Source organism: Pseudoliparis swirei, chromosome 21 (genome assembly GCF_029220125.1).
Source record: "Pseudoliparis swirei isolate HS2019 ecotype Mariana Trench chromosome 21, NWPU_hadal_v1, whole genome shotgun sequence".
Lineage (NCBI taxonomy): Eukaryota > Metazoa > Chordata > Actinopteri > Perciformes > Liparidae > Pseudoliparis > Pseudoliparis swirei.
Window position 1 is genome coordinate 84,068 of NC_079408.1, and position 15,188 is coordinate 99,255.

The 15,188-nt window shown below is 42.9% G+C and overlaps 1 long non-coding RNA gene across 1 annotated transcript; it reads left to right on the forward strand.

The window, feature by feature from the left end:
- The first annotated feature begins 701 nt into the window (after positions 1-701).
- Positions 702-1,078, forward strand: LOC130211815 (uncharacterized). The gene is made up of 2 exons (XR_008835166.1): positions 702-773; positions 856-1,078. It is a non-coding gene; the product is annotated as an uncharacterized LOC130211815 (long non-coding RNA).
- Positions 1,079-15,188: the final 14,110 nt, after the last annotated feature.

Genomic DNA, 15,188 nt, shown 5'->3' on the forward strand with positions numbered 1-15,188 from the left:
GACACTAGGTAGAGTACCTCACTATTAAGTAGAGTACCTCACTGTTGGTGAGTCCCTCCCTGGCAAGGGTGGTGATAGGTCCAGGCTCCTGCCTCCAGTAGAGTCCCTCCCTGTGGGGTGGTGATGGGTCCAGGCTCTCTACTCTCAGTAGAGTCCTCCTGTCGGCTGGTGATGGGTCCAGGCTCTACTCTCAGTGAGTCCCTCCTGTGGGCTGGTGATGGTCCAGGCTCTCTACTCTCAGTGGAGTCCCTCCCTGTGGGCTGGTGATGGGTCCAGGCTCTCTCTCAGTAGAGTCCTCCTGTGGGCTGGTGATGGGTCCAGGCTCTCTATTCTCAGTAGAGTCCTCCCTGTGGGCTGGTGATGGGTCCAGGCTCTCTACTCTCAGTAGAGTCCCTCCCTGTGGGCTGGTGATGGGTCCAGGCTTCTACTCTCAGTAGAGTCCTCCCTGTGGGCTGGTGATGGGTCCAGGCTCTCTACTCTCAGTAGAGTCCCTCCCTGTGGGCTGGTGATGGGTCCAGGCTCTCTCTCAGTAGAGTCCTCCCTGTGGGCTGGTGATGGGTCCAGGCTCATGCTCTACTCCAGACGCTGTGATTGAAGCCTTCTCCTCTCCAGATCTGCTTCAGCCTCAGGGCAGCCGGATCCTGACGGCCGGCCAGGACTCGACGAGCCCGGCTGTGGGACGTCCGTCTGGAGTCTGCCTCAAGTCCTGGAGGGTCACACGGACGAGATCTTCTCCTGCGTCTTCAACTATGAGGGGGACGCCATCATCACAGGTACGCCGAACGCCTAGTGAGCTGCTCTCCGAGCGGAGGGACCCTCCGCGATGAAGAGCTCCCAGCTGTTGTGTCTCTGCAGGCAGCAAGGACAACACATGCCAGATCTGGTCCTGAGTCCTGGACCCCCAGAGGACCATCATGTGTTCCACCATGCCGAGTCATCTGAGTTAAAGGGGCATTGCATCATCTCTGATTACATGTCCCTGATGTTCCTCAGACACGTTGACGCTCCACTGGTTTCCTGAGTGAACACTTTGCTCATTAAATGTTTTTTTATAAATATTTCTGACATTTTGGACGAATCTAGGAGACGTTATGTTTGTCTCCAGCGAAGCAGCAGGACACCGAGCCCGTCCCCCAGCTGGACTGGTCCCACAGGCACCTGCTGGTTCACACGATGCCATACTGAGGTCATATGATGTATTACTGATGCCATACTGAGGTCATATGTCATAATGATGTCATATGATGTCATATAATGTCATATGATGTCATATAATGTCATATGATGCCATATAATGTCATATGATGCCATACTGAGGTCATATGATGTCATATAATGTCATATGATGTCATATGATGTCTATCTGATTCTGATGATGTCATATGATGTCATATGTCATAATGATGTCATATGATGTCATATGATGTCATATAATGTCATATGATGCCATACTGAGGTCATATGATGTCATATAATGTCATATAATGTCATATGATGTCTATCTGATTCTGATGATGTCAAATGATGTCATATGTCATAATGATGTCATATGATGTCATATGATGTCATATAATGTGTATGATTTCACATGATGCCATACTGATGTCATATGATGTCATATGTCATAATGATGTCATATGATGTCATATAATGTCATATAATGTCATATGATGTCATATGATGTCTATCTGATTCTGATGTCATATGATGTCATATGTCATAATGATGTCATATGATGTCATATGTCATATGATGTCATATGTCATAATGATGTCATATGATGTCATACTGATGTCATATAATGTCTATCTGATGTCATATAATGTCTATCTGATGTCATATGATGTCTATATGATGTCATATAATGTCATATGATGTCATACTGAGGTCATGAGGTCATATAATGTCATATAATCTCATATGATGTCTAACTGATGTCATATGATGTCATATAATGTCATATGATGCCATACTGAGGTCATATGATGTATTACTGATGCCATACTGATGTCATATGAGGTCATATAATGTCATAGGATGTCTAACTGATGTCATATGACATAATGAAGTAATATGATGTCATACTGTTGTCATATGATGTCATACTGATGTAATATGATGTCATACTGAAGTAATATGATGTCATATATCATATATCTTACTGATGTCATATGATGCAATATGAAGTAATATAATGTCATACTGATGTCATATGATGTAATACTGAAGTAATATGTCATATGATGTCATACTATGAAGTAATATGGATGTCATACTGATGTAATATGATGTCATACTGGTGTCATATGATGTCATACTGAAGTAATATGATGTCATCCTGAAGTAATATGATGTCATACTGAAGTAATATGATGTCATATGTCATACTGATGTAATATGATGTCATACTGGTGTCATGATGTCATACTGAAGTAATATGATGTCATACTGATAATATGATGTCATACTGAAGTAATATGATGTCATACTGGTGTCGATGATGTCATACTGAAGTAATATGATGTCATATGATGTCATACTGAAGTAACATGATGTCATATATCTTACTGATGTAATATGTCATACTGATGTAATATGTCATATTGGTGTCATATGATGTCATACTGAATATCACGTCATATGACATCAGTAAGATGTCATTTGACATCATATGATGTAATATTGTCATACTGAAGTAATATGATGTCATACTGATGTAATATGATGTCATACTGATGTAATATGATGTCATACTGAAGTAATATGATGTCACACTGATGTATTGCTGATGTCATACTGATGTAATGTCATACTGAAGTAATATGATGTCATATGATGTATTGCTGATGTCATACTGATGTAATGTCATACTGAAGTAATGTCATCCTGATGTCATATGACGCCATACTGATGTCATATGTCATACTGGTGTCATATGATGCAATTCCAGTAAACAGGGCCCAGCTCTCCTGGAGCGTCACACATACTTTACACACAACCTGCTTGTTTCACATCACAGAAGTTTATTGATCATCAATACATTCACAGCTGCGTTGGGCTTTCCTCACTAGACATGAGCCGACTCACGGCCAACAGGACAGACCCTTCAGACGCAGGACGGCTGGAGCCTCCTCGACAGGAGAGACAGTCACATGACCTTAGGACTGAAGGTCAAACACACAGGAGGTCGTTCTGCATTTCAAGTGGCCATCAGAAGAAGGTTGAGATCAATGAGCATGTTGAGTGAAACAAGCTGGACCTCCAGTTAGCTCTGTTGCTCTGCTCAGGGTGAGTTGAGATTCAGGTTAGAGTTAGCTAACCTTAAGGTTAGAGGAGCTTTCCTGGTTAGAGTGAGCTAACCTTAAGGTTAGAGTGAGCTAACCTTAAGGTTAGAGTTAGCTAACCTTAAGGTTAGAGTGAGCTTACCTGGTTAGAGTTAGCTAACCTGAACCCTAACTAACCCTCTCAAGAGGTCATTCTGACATTAATTGTATTTTCTATTGTTCCATCGGCTCTTTTGCAATAAATAGAGAGAAGCAGAACCTGTCGCGTGTGTCACTAGGAAGTGGTTCTGGGGACAGAGACCCACTAAAGGGAAAGCGGTCCAACAGAGCGGTGTCAGCAGCACCTGGTACCACACGTCTCTACAGGGTCTCCAACAGCCAATCAAACAGGCCGGAGCGCACAGAACTGGACCTGGCGCTGAACAGGTCTGCAATCCGCCCCTTCTGAGCCATCAGGAGGACCACCTTCTGAACTGAGGAGACATGGTCAGCGTTAATGACAGGAGACATGAGTCAGTATTAATAACAGGAGACGAGTCAGCATTAACAGGAGACGAGCCAGCATTAATACGAGACATGAGTCACATGAGTCATCATTTATAACAGGAGACATGAGTCAGCATTTATAACAGAGACATGAGTCAGCATTAATAACAGGAGACATGAGTCAGCATTAATAACCGACTTTTCTTGACCGTCTTCAACGGTTTCTACCTCTAAACCGGCTACCTGTCTCTTGGACCCCGTCCCCACGAGGCTTAACCCTTTATCGGGCAAATAACCAAATATGGTAACTTCTTCTTTAACACAAACGGGCAATAACCAAATATGGTAACTTATTTTTAACACAACGGGCAAATAACCAAATATGGTAACTCTTCTTAACACAAACGGGCAAATAACCAAGTATGGTAACTTCTTCTTTAACAAAACGGGCAAATAACCAAATATGGTAACTTCTTCTTTTACACAAACGGGCAAATAATAAATATGGTAAAAGTAAACAGTATTGTTTTGTCCTCCAATAGCACTGTAGTGTTTAGAAAACACCACCCGAGAGATGACAGGGTCAGGACTCTGTACTGGTCTTGTTAGACCTTAGTCCTGATAGAGGACTCATCTCTGTACTGGTCTTGTTAGACCTTAGTCCTGATAGAGGACCTCTCTGTACTGGTCTTGTTAGACCTTAGTCCTGATAGAGCTCATCTCGTACTGGTCTTGTTAGGACTCCAGTCCTGATAGAGGACTCATCTCTGTACCGGGTCTAGTTAGACCCAGTGCCAGGAGGACTCCTCTGTACTGGTCTAGTTAGACCCAGTGCTGATAGAGGACTCCTCTCTGCACTGGTCTTGTTAGACCTTAGTGCTGATGAGACTCATCTCTGTACTGGTCTTGTTAGACCTTAGTCCTGATAGAGGACTCATCTCTGTACTGGTCTTGTTAGACCTTGGTGCTGATAGAGGACCTCTCTGTACTGGTCTTGTTAGACCTTAGTCCTGATAGAGGACTCCTCTCTGTACTGGTCTAGTTAGACCTTAGTCCTGATAGAGGACTCCTCTCTGTACTGGTCTAGTTAGACCTTAGTGCTGATAGAGGACTCCTCTCTGTAGGTTTCTGTAGACCACATCCCCCTGGCACCAACACCCTGTAGAGGACCTCTGTTCTCCTGGATCAGGACTTGACCTTTAAGTCCACGTGAAGAACATCTCAAGGACTCTTTGATTCATCTACTAACATTAAACATCATCTGGTCTCAAGAAGAGAGCCCTAACCCTGAGTTAGTCTAAAAGTCACAATCTTACAACAAGAGGTACTAAACATCGAGGGTGCCGGTACAGACACCCTGTGGGCGGGGCCTACCTGTGCTGCCCTCCCCTCTCTGGAGCTGCTGACGGAGAGGCCAGGGAGACCCAGCTCAGAAGCAGCAGAGATCCTGCAGTGCCACCCTCAGCTCAGAGTCCACGCACTCGGGCTCCAGGTCGCAGTTCAGCACCAGCAGCACCCTGGGGTGGCCGCCTGCCGTCAGAGGAAGGGATGCACTCCTGTTGCTGTCTCTTAAAGGGCCAGCTACAGCAGGCTGTTCACGGCAGTAACCTGGTGCTTCCTCCTGATTGCATCTCAAAGGTTTATTAACTTTAACGATCTTGTCCCCGGCATCAGAGCGCTGAGGTCAGAGACGTTTCTTTCTTTGCTAAACATCAGAAGCCAGCGTCGGCGTAACTTTTGCACATCACTCAATAGTTTTGCTCTGATGATCTTTGTCTTAGTCTTCAGACGTGATTCTGAAACGTCTTCAGAGAGGCTTCATCCATGAGGATGAATCAGCCGGGAGGAGGTTACATAAGGAGACACTCACCACAGACGCCCGGCTCCGCTGCTGCAGGAAGGCGCCTCTCTGCCGGCTCGCTGCCAAGGGAACCACTATTTAAAGTGACAGTAACACACCACGTTACCAAGAGCTCAATGTGTTGGGAACCACTATTTAAATTGACAGTAACACACCACGTTACCAAGAGCTCAATGTGTTGGGAACCACTATTTAAAGTGACAGAAACACATCACGTTACAAAGAGCTCAATGTGTTGGGAACTACTATTTAAAGTGACAGTAACACACCACATTACAAAGAGCTCAATGTGTTGAACCACTATTTAAAGTGACAGTAACACATCACGTTACTAAGAGCTCAATGTGTTGGGAACCACTATTTAAAGTGACAGTAACACACCACGTTACCAAGAGCTCAATGTGTTGGGAACCACTATTTAAATTGACAGTAACACACCACGTTACCAAGAGCTCAATGTTTGGGAACCACTATTTAAAGTGACAGTAACACATCACGTTACCAAGAGCTCAATGTGTTGGGAACCACTATTTAAAGTGACAGAAACACATCACGTTACAAAGAGCTCAATGTGTTGGGAACCACTATTTAAAGTGACAGTAACACACCACATTACCAAGAGCTCAATGTGTTGGGAACCACTATTTAAAGTGACAGTAACACATCACGTAACCAAGAGCTCAATGTTGGAACCACTATTTAAATTGACAGTAACACACCACGTTACCAAGAGCTCAATGTGTTGGGAACCACTATTTAAAGTGACAGTAACACACCACATTACCAAGAGCTCAATGTGTTGGGAACCACTATTTAAAGTGACAGTAACACATCACGTTACAAAGAGCTCAATGTGTTGGGAACCACTATTTAAAGTGAAAGAAACACATCACGTTACAAAGAGCTCAATGTGTTGGGAACCACTATTTAAAGTGACAGTAACACCACATTACCAAGAGCTCAATGTGTTGGGAACCACTATTTAAAGTGACAGTAACACATCACGTTACCAAGAGCTCAATGTGTTGGGAACCACTATTTAAAGTGACAGTAACACACCACGTTACCAAGAGCTCAATGTGTTGGGAACCACTATTTAAAGTGACAGTAACATCACGTTACCAAGAGCTCAATGTGTTGGGAACCACTATTTAAAGTGACAGTAACACATCACGTTACAAAGAGCTCAATGTGTTGGAACCACTATTTAAAGTGAAAGAAGCACATCACGTTACAAAGAGCTCAATGTGTTGGGAACCACTATTTAAAGTGACAGTAACACAATTGGTTACCACATTACCAAGAGCTCAATGTGTTGGGAACCACTATTTAAAGTGACAGTAACACATCACGTTACCAAGAGCTCAATGTGTTGGGAACCACTATTTAAAGTGACAGTAACACACCACGTTACCAAGAGCTCAATGTGTTGGGAACCACTATTTAAAGTGACAGTAACTCTGTCCATACATCATACTAAGAGCTCATCATACATCATATTGTAACATGTAGCTCATCATACATCGCTGTTAGTAACATAGCTCATCTTACATCATGTTAGTGACGTGTAACAATCATACATGTGTTAGTAACCACTATCGCCCATCATGTTAGTAACATGTAACTCATCATACATCATGTTAGTAACATGTAGCTCATCATACATCATGTTAGTAACATGTAGCTCATCATACATCATGTTAGTAACATGTAACTCATCATACATCATGTTAGTAACATGTAACTCATCATACATCATGTTAGTAACATGTAACTCATCATACATCATGTTAGTAACATGTAGCTCATCATACATCATGTTAGTAACATGTAACTCATCATACATCATGTTAGTAACATGTAGCTCATCATACATCATGTTAGTAACATGTAACTCATCTTACATCATGTTAGTAACATGTAACTCATCATACATCATGTTAGTAACATGTAGCTCATCATACATCATGTTAGTAACATGTAGCTCATCATACATCATGTTAGTAACATGTAGCTCATCTTACATCATGTTAGTAACATGTAACTCATCATACATCATGTTAGTAACATGTAACTCATCATACATCATGTTAGTAACATGTAACTCATCATACATCATGTTAGTAACATGTAGCTCATCTTACATCATGTTAGTAACATGTAGCTCATCATACATCATGTTAGTAACATGTAGCTCATCATACATCATGTTAGTAACATGTAACTCATCTTACATCATGTTAGTAACATGTAGCTCATCATACATCATGTTAGTAACATGTAGCTCATCATACATCATGTTAGTAACATGTAACTCATCATACATCATGTTAGTAACATGTAGCTCATCTTACATCATGTTAGTAACATGTAACTCATCATACATCATGTTAGTAACATGTAACATGTAACTCATCATACATCATGTTAGTAACATGTAACTCATCATACATCATGTTAGTAACATGTAGCTCATCATACATCATGTTAGTAACATGTAACTCATCATACATCATGTTAGTAACATGTAGCTCATCATACATCATGTTAGTAACATGTAGCTCATCATACATCATGTTAGTAACATGTAGCTCATCATACATCATGTTAGTAACATGTAGCTCATCATACATCATGTTAGTAACATGTAGCTCATCTTACATCATGTTAGTAACATGTAGCTCATCATACATCATGTTAGTAACATGTAACTCATCATACATCATGTTAGTAACATGTAACTCATCATACATCATGTTAGTAACATGTAACTCATCTTACATCATGTTAGTAACATGTAACTCATCATACATCATGTTAGTAACATGTAGCTCATCATACATCATGTTAGTAACATGTAGCTCATCATACATCATGTTAGTAACATGTAACTCATCATACATCATGTTAGTAACATGTAGCTCATCATACATCATGTTAGTAACATGTAGCTCATCTTACATCATGTTAGTAACATGTAACTCATCATACATCATGTTAGTAACATGTAACTCATCATACATCATGTTAGTAACATGTAGCTCATCATACATCATGTTAGTAACATGTAGCTCATCATACATCATGTTAGTAACATGTAACTCATCATACATCATGTTAGTAACATGTAACTCATCATACATCATGTTAGTAACATGTAGCTCATCATACATCATGTTAGTAACATGTAGCTCATCATACATCATGTTAGTAACATGTAGCTCATCATACATCATGTTAGTAACATGTAACTCATCATACATCATGTTAGTAACATGTAGCTCATCATACATCATGTTAGTAACATGTAGCTCATCTTACATCATGTTAGTAACATGTAGCTCATCTTACATCATGTTAGTAACATGTAACTCATCATACATCATGTTAGTAACATGTAACTCATCATACATCATGTTAGTAACATGTAGCTCATCATACATCATGTTAGTAACATGTAACTCATCTTACATCATGTTAGTAACATGTAACTCATCATACATCATGTTAGTAACATGTAGCTCATCATACATCATGTTAGTAACATGTAGCTCATCATACATCATGTTAGTAACATGTAGCTCATCATACATCATGTTAGTAACATGTAACTCATCATACATCATGTTAGTAACATGTAGCTCATCATACATCATGTTAGTAACATGTAGCTCATCTTACATCATGTTAGTAACATGTAGCTCATCTTACATCATGTTAGTAACATGTAACTCATCATACATCATGTTAGTAACATGTAACTCATCATACATCATGTTAGTAACATGTAACTCATCATACATCATGTTAGTAACATGTAACTCATCATACATCATGTTAGTAACATGTAACTCATCATACATCATGTTAGTAACATGTAGCTCATCTTACATCATGTTAGTAACATGTAGCTCATCATACATCATGTTAGTAACATGTAACTCATCATACATCATGTTAGTAACATGTAGCTCATCATACATCATGTTAGTAACATGTAACTCATCATACATCATGTTAGTAACATGTAGCTCATCATACATCATGTTAGTAACATGTAACTCATCATACATCATGTTAGTAACATGTAACTCATCATACATCATGTTAGTAACATGTAGCTCATCATACATCATGTTAGTAACATGTAGCTCATCATACATCATGTTAGTAACATGTAGCTCATCATACATCATGTTAGTAACATGTAGCTCATCATACATCATGTTAGTAACATGTAGCTCATCTTACATCATGTTAGTAACATGTAACTCATCATACATCATGTTAGTAACATGTAGCTCATCATACATCATGTTAGTAACATGTAACTCATCATACATCATGTTAGTAACATGTAACTCATCATACATCATGTTAGTAACATGTAACTCATCATACATCATGTTAGTAACATGTAGCTCATCATACATCATGTTAGTAACATGTAACTCATCATACATCATGTTAGTAACATGTAGCTCATCATACATCATGTTAGTAACATGTAGCTCATCATACATCATGTTAGTAACATGTAACTCATCATACATCATGTTAGTAACATGTAACTCATCATACATCATGTTAGTAACATGTAGCTCATCATACATCATGTTAGTAACATGTAACTCATCATACATCATGTTAGTAACATGTAGCTCATCATACATCATGTTAGTAACATGTAGCTCATCATACATCATGTTAGTAACATGTAGCTCATCTTACATCATGTTAGTAACATGTAGCTCATCATACATCATGTTAGTAACATGTAACTCATCATACATCATGTTAGTAACATGTAACTCATCATACATCATGTTAGTAACATGTAGCTCATCATACATCATGTTAGTAACATGTAGCTCATCATACATCATGTTAGTAACATGTAGCTCATCATACATCATGTTAGTAACATGTAGCTCATCATACATCATGTTAGTAACATGTAGCTCATCATACATCATGTTAGTAACATGTAACTCATCATACATCATGTTAGTAACATGTAGCTCATCATACATCATGTTAGTAACATGTAACTCATCATACATCATGTTAGTAACATGTAACTCATCATACATCATGTTAGTAACATGTAGCTCATCATACATCATGTTAGTAACATGTAACTCATCATACATCATGTTAGTAACATGTAACTCATCATACATCATGTTAGTAACATGTAGCTCATCATACATCATGTTAGTAACATGTAACTCATCATACATCATGTTAGTAACATGTAGCTCATCATACATCATGTTAGTAACATGTAGCTCATCATACATCATGTTAGTAACATGTAGCTCATCATACATCATGTTAGTAACATGTAGCTCATCATACATCATGTTAGTAACATGTAGCTCATCATACATCATGTTAGTAACATGTAACTCATCATACATCATGTTAGTAACATGTAGCTCATCATACATCATGTTAGTAACATGTAACTCATCATACATCATGTTAGTAACATGTAACTCATCATACATCATGTTAGTAACATGTAGCTCATCATACATCATGTTAGTAACATGTAGCTCATCTGCAGCTGACACCTAGTGGACACACATTGGACAATGTCAGCTGCAGGAAGTCTTCAGCGCTCACCTCAGATTATCCAGAAGAGTTTTCCTTCTTTCCATTCGACTCGTGTCTGTGACCTCGTTCTTTTCGACCTCTTATTTATTTTCTGATCCGGTTTGGGGATTCAGCAGCAGGATGTGACGGAGTCAGAATGGATGAACTCTTCCCTCAACATCTGGGTGCAAGATGCCTCTCCCGATGAGACCCCCCCCCCCCCACCCCCATGCATTCCTTTCTACTTTCCTTTGTGATCTCCTTGTCTCCTCGCTGCTCCTGCTACTCCCTTTGCTCCGTTGGCATTGACCTTTTGACCTGTCGATGAAGAACGAATATTTGCAGAAATGTTTTGGAAAAGCTTTTCAGCGTTTTGTGAAACATGACACTTCACTTTCTCTCTGACAGAAGACAAAATGTCCAGCCCTCTGTGTTGTTATGCTTCTATGCAAACCATGTGGCCAGAGCCAGTTAGCTTAGCACAAGTTAGCTTAGCACGAGTGAGCCCACCCAGCCAAGACGTGGTTTGGGTCGACGTCCCACTGCGGCCGCACACATACGTCTCCACTCTATGGATCATGAGCTTCAGAGATCATGTGGAACAAGCTCGGCCACATGTTGGTCTCTTTGTGTTAAGCTAATCGCTAAACTAATCGCTAAGCTAATCTCCTCCTGATGCAGCTTTATACATGTGAGGGACATAGTTGACCTTCCCCTGGAGGAGTTCCCCTGGAGGAGTTGACCTTCCCCTGGAGGAGTTCCCCTGGAGGAGTTCCCCTGGAGGAGTCCCTCAAGATTCAAGATGTTTTCAAGATGTTTTATTTGTCACATACACACACAGGGTGTGCAGTGAAATGAAAGTGGCAATGCTCAGCAGGAATGTGCAAGGGCAACAAGTACACACTATTTACAATAAAAAACAACACAATATTTACAGTAAGTGTGTGTGTGTGTGTGTGTGTGTGTGTGTGTGTGTGTGTGTGTGTGTGTGTGTGTGTGTGTGTGTGTGTGTGTGTGTGTGTGTGTGTGTGTGTGTGTGTGTGTGTGTGTGTGTGTGTGTGTGCTAAGAGGGCAGTTGTGTGGGTCTATGTGGGGGTCCTGGTGAGGTCGGAGTTCACAGTCCTGATGGCCTGAGGAAAGAAACTCCGTCTCAGTCTCTCTGTTCTTGCAGCGTGACTACGGAGGCGCCTGCCTGACCGCAGCAGCTGAAACAGTCTGTTGTTGGGGTGGTGAGGATCCTTCATGATCCTGCCGGCTCTGGTTCTGCACCTCCTGGTGTACAAGTCCTGCAGGGTGGGGAGTGTAGTTCCAATAGTGCGCTCAGCGGAACGCACTACTCTCCTCAGAGCCTTCCTGTCCTGAGCGGAGCAGTTGCCAAACCAGGCTGTGATGCTTCCTGTCAGGACGCTCTCTACAGCTCCAGAGTAGAAGGACTGAAGGATCCTCTGGGAAACTTTAAATTTCCTCAGCTGCCTGAGGTGGTAGAGGCGCTGCCTTGCCTTTCTCACCAGAGTGTCTGTGTTTGTTGACCATGTCAGATCCTCGGTGATGTGGACTCCCAGGTATTTATACCCGCTTCCACAGTAGTCCCGTTAATCCCCAGTGGTGAGTACGTCCTCTGTTGTTGTACCCTCCTAAAGTCCACAATCAGCTCCTTAGTTTTGGTGACATTCATGATGAGGCTGTTGTCCTGGCACCAGAGTGACAGATCAGCAACTTCCTCCAGGTAGTTGTCGGAGATCAGGCCCACCACCACTGTGTCATCCGCAAACTTGATGATGGTGTTGGAGCTGAACCTGGCCACACAGTCATGTGTGTACAGGGAGTACAGTAGGGGGCTGAGGACGCACCCTGGGGGATCCTGTGTTCAGGGTGAGGATTTGAGGTGTCTGCCCACCCTGACCACCTGTGGCCTGGCGGTCAGGAAGTCCAGGATCCAAGCACACAGGGGTGTTCAGTCCCAGCACAATCAGCTTGCTGGCCGGTCTGGAGGGACTATGGTGGTGAAAGCTGATCTATAATCAATGAACAGCAGTCTCACACCCCCTCTGGCTGTCCAGATGAGAGAGTGTGGTGTGCAGTACCTGGGAGACAGCATCATCCGTGGATCTGTTTGGGCGATAAGCAAACTGCAGCGGGTCCATGGAGGAAGGGAGGAAGGCAGATGTAGTCCTTTATCAGCCTCTCAAAGCATTTCATGACCACCGAGGTGAGGGCCACGGTCGGTAGTCATTCATACATGCTGGAGAAGCATTCTTGGGCACAGGGACAATAGTGGATCTCTTGAAGCAGGCGGGGACCACGGACTCAGCCAGGGAGAGGTTGAATATTGTGGTGAACACTGGAGCTAGCTGGTTAGCACAGGTCTTCAGTACTCGCCCAGATATGCCATCTGGACCTGCAGCTTTCCTGGTGTTCACCCTCAACAGAGCCCTCCTCACACTGTGCTCGGTCACAGAGAGTGTGTTCATCCCCAGCGGTAGAACTCACTCGGCTACGCTAACGGTGTTGTTGTTAGCGGCGAGCTAGCGCTGTTGTTGCTAGCCTCAAACCGTGCATAAAATGAGTTCAGGTCGTCCGCTGAGGATGCGTCGGCACTCACCATTCGGGTCTGCTCTGGTAGTCTGTGATAGTCCGTAGCCCCTGCCATAGGCGCCTGGTGTCGCTGCTCCATCTGTGATTCCACTCTGTCTCGGTACTCCTTTTGGCTTCCTTCACCGCCCTCCTCAGTCCATAGACCGCTGCCTTGTACTCGTCCATGTTGCCGGATACAAGACCGGAGTTATAGGCAGCAGTACGGGCGTTCACAGCTTCACGGATGGATCTATCAACCCACGGCTTTTGGTTAGGAAAGACCCTAACTTTTACCGTGGGGACGATGGTGTCCGTTAGCGTTGCTATGAGGCTCATTGCTACTTCAAGAACTTCGCTGACGTCACTGGAACTGGATTGGATCATGTCCCAGTCGACGACACGCAGAGCGTCCTGTAGCTCAGCCTCTGATTGGTCAGACCACCGCTTCACGCTCTGCTTCCCTTCATTCAGATTCATATCGTATGTTTTAATGGATCTCACCGGATAAACAGCTTCACGTCCAACAAGCCGCGCGCTTCACCAGGCTTCACCGAGCTTCACCCAGCTTCACTTCTGAAGACACGTCCCGGTGAAGGGTCACAGCTGACACGCCGTGTGAGGCGGCTTCATCCGCCAAGAGGCCCAAAGAATCTGAGCAGGTCCATCTCTCACACACACACACACACAGAGACGCAGAGACACCTCTTTCTGGGCCCCCCAGGGCCCCACCGAACCCTCCAAGACCACATAACGCCCCAGAGCCCCTCTATGTGGATGCACTGGTGGAAGTGGGTCAGGCACACGAGGCAGCAGAGAGCCATGTGAGAGCGTTGCGATGATGTCATACCTGAACCATGAAGACCATCCAGCTTCTCTTTCCATTGGACCTCAAACAAGAAAAACAACATGAAAGGATTCTCACGAGACTTCATGACGTCACGACGTCTGAAAGAAGAGCCTCTCAAAGCCAGAGGCAGTACCTCCGCCCGCCGCAGGGAGGCAGTGTTCTCCTCGACTCACTCACATTCTGCACAGCATCCATTTTGCCTCCGAGTCTCTGCAGCTGCGAACTGATCGGCAGCCATGAGCAGAGGTCAGCTCCTTGAAGAGGAGGAAGGAGGAAGATCAGAGGGGCAGAGGAATGTGAGGAATGTGAGAGCTCACGAGCAGCCACCCTAAAACCTGATCGAGGCACCACGTGGTTTATGAGCGTCTCATGGAGCCGCAGACAGCTGGTCTCCAGACGTCTGACCCACGAGCATCAACAAGTCACTGTAACAGCTCTACCTGTGTGTGTGTTTACATACTGCGTGTCCTGCTCCATCCTCTATGTGGACCATGCAGGTCACGTGACATGAACAGACCACACGTCACACGTCACA